Genomic DNA, 7,862 nt, shown 5'->3' with positions numbered 1-7,862 from the left:
TCCCGCTTCGGGTTTTTCCCCATCGGCCAGGATCCGCTAGTCTGCAGGCTCCTGCGTGGAATGAGACTGGTGCGCCCTCCGGCGCCCAAGTATTCTTCCCTCTGGGACGTGCGTTTGGTTTTGGCGTTCTTTCGGAATTGGCCTGATAACCAGGACCTTTCTCTTCGCCAGCTTTCAGCGAAATTTGCCCTCTTGTTGTGTCTGGTCTCGTTCAGACGTGTTTCGGATGTCCGGGCCTTCGATGTCGGCGCTTTCTCGTTTTTCTCCAGAGGGGGTCTCCGTCAAGGTGCTTAGACGTACCAAGTCGGATTCGACGGTTGTATCATGCCCTTACTTCTAGGACTCGCCTAAGCTTCGTGTAGCGAAGGCACTGGCGCGATGGATAAGATGGCTTTTGGCTCTGGCGGGCGTGAATGCGACCTTCGGAGCGCTTTTGGTTAGGGGCGCCGCAGCTTCCGGAGCTTTTTTGGCGAGCGCTTCCATTCAGGACATTTTGCGTTCGGCGGACGGGTCCCGTGTAGAGTTTTTTCGCCTATTTTACTTTAGACCGTCGGAACATGCTTCTTTTGCTTTGCTGTCGGAGCGTTAAAACGGCAAATATGAAGCCTCCTGTCATGCTATAAAATTGTAGATTATACTAGCTTTAGTGTAACTATAATCTTAATTTTATTAATGACAGGAGGCGAATATTTCCCACCCAATTGGATTTCTTCCCCCCCCTTGTTTTGGATGGATTGCATTGATTGTATTTCTGTTGATTTGTCTGATTATCTGGGCTAGGTTGGTTAGTCTGGGGTGATGTTGTGGGAAGTGCATGTTATACTGTATTGACGGTCATTAGTATGGATTTCGTGTCTTTATTCTATCAGTACTGGATCGTGGGATTTATGTTTTATCAGTACATTTCGTTCACTAATCAGTGTTTTCGATTCTGTTTATTTCGTTTCAGTTTAATGGTTCGACTTCAGGTCATAGGATCGGCCGTTTGGCGGGATAAAGATCAAGTTCATCCATTATCCGAAGTTTTTCCAGATGACATTCATCGTTATGTTGTGAATTTTTCTTTATTTAGTTATTGTCATTGTTGTGTACGTTACGTTGTCGCAGCGTGAAAGAGAATGTAAGCTCGTTTGAGCAGGGTCCTCTTCAACCTATTGTTCCTGTAAGTTTATTTGTAATTGTCCTATTTATAGTTAAATCCCCCTCTCATAATATTGTAAAGCGCTACGGAATCTGTTGGCGCTATATAAATGGCAATAATAAATAAATAATTAGGAGGAGCCTTATATAGATACCTTATGTTTTTGTCTTTGGTGTTTATCTCTCTGTTAATGTGCTGCTGTGGAGTTCTAGTAAAGAGAGACTTAAGCAAATATTCGCCTCCTGTCATTAATAAAATTAAGATTATAGTTACACTAAAGCTAGTATAATCTACAATTGGCGCCAAATCAGGATATATGGGTTTAACGGGGGTTGGTACCGGAAGGGGAGGTTTAGTAGGGAGTGGGATGGATTCTGAGCTGGAGGAGGAAGTAGATGGGGACAACGGGGGAGGGGGTGTGGAACTTCCTGTACTTGTATCACTTCCCCTTGCAGAGAAATAAGGGGGCGGCATAGGAATCTCGGACTCAGGGGGCGTGTCCAAAATGGGCTTAACCGTGGTCCTAGTGGACAAACAAGTCCTGGCCACCATGAGGCGACATTGCTCCTCGTGGCATATTCGGACCCATCTTGGCAAGTCGTTTACGGCCTGCCTCCAACAATCAATGTATGGAAACTGTCTGTAAAGTTCAGGCCTACCTGATACAGCCACGTGTACACGCTGTACCAGATTTGGATGCAAACTGCCACGTGGTGGCCATGCGGCAACCAAAGTAGGCCATTCCCTAGTACACAAAGTGATCAAACGTGCAGGAGACATTTTAACCCCAAAATCACAAACTGTAAATCCCTTTTTAAAATTCTTCAACATGCATCCTAAGGGATCCAAAATCGTCGACTCCGACGCGCCCATACTTATCAATGGAGCGACGTTGACAACGAATGCTATACACACACTCTATTCAACAGTCACACCCGTTTCTTTGGCAACAGCACCACGTGGTACAGTTACCAAATGAAACGTACACAATAACACAATAAAAACACTCAGGGAATTCCCGTACACACACAGCTGTTACACCAGTCACTAAGTAATCGATATTATGCCCTTTGGCGAAACTATACCGTCACCCACGCTATAATTCTCTATATATGAATTACCCGTCTATAACACACCCCAGTAACATCGTCTTTACAAACAGCAGTTACAGTACGGTTAGCATAGGTCAAAGTACAATTTAAGATCACAATACAATTATTAGTGGTTATGGTGTTAGACATGCAATAAACGACAATTATTAGTACTTATATACAGTGTCAGTAAATATACAGGGTTATGGTACCGTGCACTATAATACAGCAACACACTATTAACACTCTCGCTAGACGGCAGAGCTCACGCTATCTAACAAGATATACACGCTACTAAATCTTTATCACATATACAATTCCCAACTAATCTATTGGCCAGTACCTTGATGGACTACCTAAAACTATCTACATCCATTTTGGTTAGCCACACTGCCCAAGCACCACATATAGCAAACTAGAGGGCGGAATTTACAACAGAACCCTTTTAGTCTTTCTACTCTATCAATAGTCTAGTGGGTTCCAAATTTACACGCCTTCCCACTTAGCCAAGATAGGTTGAGAGCTAGCGGACCGAATTTACACAGGCGCCGCTTAGTCTCCCGGTCCCTCCGACCTAGCGAACAAATTGTATACCCTAGGACGCTAGTCTAGACAAGACACTGGTGTCCGGCTAGGGCTATTTACACAGAACCCCGCCTGACTCCAAACCAAATCAAACGGTCTTACTAAAGAGCGTTCGATTGAGCGGTGCGCCTTCGCTCCTTCCCTCTGACAGAGGGGGCAGATTCCATACACAGATTAACCCCTTATGGGCCTACCGCACAATCGGTATACCCCTAGTGGGTCCGCCGTCTAAAACAGCGGTCGTCTTACCTCCTCGTTCCTGAACCTGAGTTCACACTCATCGACGGGGACACCCCAGCACTTACTACGTAGAGGCCGATGATCTCCTGGACAACAGACCAGTGGCGCCGAGACGAAGGGAGGTCCACGCAGAAGTTCAGGGGTGCAGCCGTAGAGAACGTGGGCAAAGATAGACCGTCTCACGCCTCTGCTTCTCAGCTACCGTTGAACGATGAGCTTCCCGGCCAATGCACCAAATGATACCGGAGAAACTGACGGAAGCCAAGCACAGAGAGATGGACACAGGTTTCTTCAGGAAGGAAGAGATTCTTTATTCGGTTCACCGATCGGGACTCAGAGGGACTAATGTCACCAAAATACAACAAGTTCTGAGCCCCGGACAATAGTGCAGGCTCCTTAAATAGGCACATAACTCCTCCAATATTAAGCTCCACCCGCACATTCTCTTAACCAATCAAAACAAATAAGAATTAACTTCCTGCTTGACCGCATGGCCTGTCCAGCACAATGGAGGAGGAGAATACTACATCCTGTATTCTCGCACATGCTCCGTACACTACTGATCGTATCTTGCCACGTGCAACCAACCGACCGATACGTCAGCATATGCACGTACGCATGCCACGTGGTAATCTCGGCCTACTAAATTTATTTCTACCGAGATTCCACCACACAGCGTCAGATAACGGATTGAAAGTCTGTTACGATTCCGGAAGCGCCCCTGGTAGACAGCCACTGAGGGCAGACTTGTTGCTGCAATGTAAACATTGCAGTTCTCTGTAACTGCAATGTTTAACATTGCACAACTACAAAAGGGACACAGCACCCAGACCACTTCAATGAGCTGAAATGGTCTGGGTGCCTACCGTTTCCCTTTAAGCATTATATGATTGAACCCTGCCCACTTTGCAAAGCTATGTTGTTCAATTTTGTCCCTCAGTGCTGGGTCGGCACTCCGCCTCCTCCGACATCATCCAACAGGGAGCCCAAATGCATATGCGTGGCAAACGCTGCAAGTGCATTACGCCCTCCCAATAATAAAGCATTGCCTCAATGCTTTCCTATGGGGATTTCACTGATGCTTGATGTTTTTACATAGAGCGTGTGGTCGTCCAGTGTCATTCAGGGGACTCAGAGTCCTCTAGCATCCAGAAAGTGCCTCTAGTGTTGTCTGATTGACAGCCACTTAAGCAGTCTTAGTCTTGCAAGGTAATTATTGCAGTTTCTCAAGAACTGCAATGATTTACACTGCAGGACTAAGTGGGACATGGGCATTGCACCCTGACCACTTCAACGAGGCCCTTCAAACTTTAAATTACATATATTGTATACTCAGGGTTGATCCGGGGCATGAGCACAGGGTGCATCGCACCTAGCCGCCTAAAAAATGGAGGTGCCAAGAGGATCAAGTCAATAGCAGAACAAGAGGGGTCACGAGTGTGACTGGGCAAGTGCCTCTCACAAGAGGCCCAGGAGGTGCCCAAAATATACTGGGAAAGAGGAGGCACTAGGTGGTGAGGGAGCATCAATGTTCTTCCACTTCCTCACCTCTCCCTTGCGCCATGCGGTGATGCCGGGAACCAGAATATGACGTTCCCAGCATCACTAAACAGACAGCGAAGAAGTAGTGAGGAACTGGAAAATTACAGAAGCCACTGGACCATAGGGAGAAGACCCCCACTGGACCCCAGGGAGAGGACCCACAGCAGCTCTCCCAAAGGTAGGGAGGCTTGATGGGCCTAGAAAAATAAAATAAAACCACAAGATATAAAATTAATTTGTGAGTGTCTGTTCAAGAATGTGTAAATATGTAAATGTGTGTCAGTGAGTGATTCAAATCAGTGAGATTTTGTGTCGGTGAACCTAGGATTGGCCCTGTGTATAATGGTATAGTATGTGTTATTAAAGGTTTTTTTTTTAGACCTTTTATTTGTATTATCAGCATTGTCAGGTGAACGGTATTGATTGGTTAAGAAAAATTGTCACTTTAGTCTCCTGCTCGAATGTTGTAATGGAGCTAGTGGCACCACCTGCTTTTTGTTGCTTTATTTCACATCTCAATTGCTCAGCCAATCAGTAGCTCCCCATTCATAAAATATGATGTACCTTTTTTATGAATGAGGAGCTACTGATTGGCTTAGAGTGTCAGCTCTAGACAATTATCATTTATAAAGCACCAACATTTCCAATGGGTTAACTAGCAGACATGTATTTTTAACCAAACTAGTTGGACACACAGGAACAGAGGTGTTGAGGGCTCTGCTCAATGAGCTTACATGCTAGAGGAAATGGGGTATAGTGATACATAAGTTAAAGGGTATGATAGAAAAGTATTCATGGAGGGCTTAGTGTTTTTTTTTTTTTACAGCTGCAGGAGAGGAATCAGGGTGCGGGGAGGGAAAGCTTTTAACAATTTAATTGATATGTTTTCCTGAAGAAGTGAATTTTCAATGCTTTTTTGAAGGAATGTAAACTGGTAAAAGTTTAACAGAGAAGGGAAGGGAGCTCCACAGGAACTGTGCAGCCCTTGAGAACTCTTGAAGGCGAGCATCAGAGGTGGGAGTACGGACAGAGGATAGACATAGGTCTTCAGGAGAGCCAGCGCTGGCCTTAGGTGTTCAGGCACCCTGTGCGAGCCAATCTTGTGGCGCCCCTATCGCCATCTTTGTTTGACCCCCCTCTAGACAATTTCAGGCACATTCAATCTGTCGCCTGCATCCCCTTCAACAAAACCCTGCTCCCTTCATCAGCTCCCTGCCCCACTTATTTCAGAAGTACGTTCAAGTAAGCAGACAAACAACGAACTAGATCATGACAATGCAATTTCTCCTCTTCTTCAGATGAGGGACGAGGGAAAAAGGCTGACAAGATAATGTCCTGATTCATATGGAATGAGGATACTACTTTAGGTTGGAATGCTGGAACCCTACGAAGAATAACTATCTTCTTGCAGAAATAAAAAGGGAGATTCGCAGGAAATTGCTCCAAGCTCTGAAATTCTTCTACCTGAGGTCAGTGCAACCAAAAGAACAGTTTTCAATGTTAGGGTTAGCAGAGAAATATTATCTAAGGGTTCGAATGGAGTACCAGACAAGGTCTGCAAAACCAGAGGTAAGTCCCAAGGAGGGGAGCAAGACCTTACAGGAGGGCGTAGCTTGAGGATGGCTTGAAGAAACCTTCCCACATCCGGATCAAATGCCAATTTCCGAACCAACAGAGCAGAAAGAGAGGAAATCTGTACTTTCAAGGAACGGAGTCTCAGACCCTTATCAAATCCATCTTGCAAGAATTGTAGGATGCCACTGATACTGGGAGACAGAGGAGTAATTTCATGGGCCATACTCCGGTTACAGAAGATGTCCCATATCCGATAAAAAGCTGACAAAGTAGAGTTCTTTCTGGCGTTAAGCAGGGTACTGATTACTGAAGTCAAGAAAAATTTACTGGAGAGGCTTTGCTTTTTTCAATTTCCATGCCATCAAATTGAAAGACTGAGGAGATGGGTGAAAGACTGGACCTTGCTGCAGAAGAAGGTGCTGTTCTGAGAGATTCAGAGGGAGGTCCTAAAAAAGCTTCTGTAGCAGGGGAAACCAAGGGCGTCTGGGCCAACAAGGGATTACTGCCAGAATCGTTGCTTGCTCTTGAAGGATCCTCCTCAAAAGGGGGAAAATCAGGGGAGTTGGGGGGAAAACATACCCCAGATGGAACTTCCACTCGCAAAAAAGAGCATTCTGGTACTCCGCCAAAGGGTCGAATTAATGCGAGAAAAACCTTTCCACTTTGCGATTTTTTGTTGTGGCCATCAGATCTACTTGAGGAAGGCCCTACTTCTGGACTATGCGTTCGAACGCCTGAGGAGATAATGCCGATTCTGTGGGGTCCAGAGTTACTCTGCTTAAGAAATTTGCAACTTTATTGTTCTTGCCGGGGAGGTACACTGCCTTGATGCCTTTCAAAATTTTTTCTGCCCAGGACATCAAGGGAGTCAAAACCGTCATTAAAAGTTTGCTCTTTGTACCCCCCTGGTGATTGATGTAGGCCACCGCAGAAGTATTGTCTATCCTTACTCTAACCCAGATTTGCTTCAGTGAAGAAAAGTGGAGAAGGGCCAAGGAGCCCAAAAATTATGCAGCAGATAGGTGTACTCTTTTTGGAGAATTATCACCACAATGGGTCTGGCACATCCAGCTGCTACCTATGGCATCACTGCAGCATAGCTCCCCGGTCGCTGAAGGGAGACTCCTCCAGGGGGTCGCCCTTGGTGAAGTGCCTTGTCCTGAGGCTTCCATGGGCAGAGAGAGGCTGAACTCCCCATGGGCTAGGGGTACAATTAGACCCGAGTAAGCCACAAAATAAAAAAGAGGAGGTTAAACATCCTATGTCCATGAGAAGTGGACAGGAAAAAAAGACTGAAGGGACAGGGGAGGAAATCTCTCTTATTAATTAATTATTTAGGAGGTGGTTCCTGTCCAATTGAGAAGGGGAGGAGATATACCCATACGTATTGCTGCCATGGATATATCCAGGGAAATAATGCTTAAAGGGATCCTATAGTGCCAAGAAAATAAAGCCGTTTTCCTTGGCACTATAGGTTTAATAGGGTCTCTCCCCCCCCCTCCGTCGTGCGCCCCCTTCCCCCCCCCCCCATGGGCCTGAAGGGGTTAAAACCCCTTCAGCTACTTACCTGAAACCAGCACCAATGTGCCTCGAAGCTAAGTCAGGCTCAGCCCACGCTCCTCCCCAGCAGACGTCAGCCAGCGGGGGAGACCTAATGTTCATGCGCGGCAATGGAGGCACGTGCATGA

Source organism: Pelobates fuscus, chromosome 2 (assembly GCF_036172605.1).
Source record: "Pelobates fuscus isolate aPelFus1 chromosome 2, aPelFus1.pri, whole genome shotgun sequence".
Taxonomy (NCBI): Eukaryota; Metazoa; Chordata; class Amphibia; order Anura; family Pelobatidae; genus Pelobates; species Pelobates fuscus.
The sequence above is the reverse complement of the archived record's forward strand: the minus strand, read 5'-3'. Positions refer to the sequence as shown.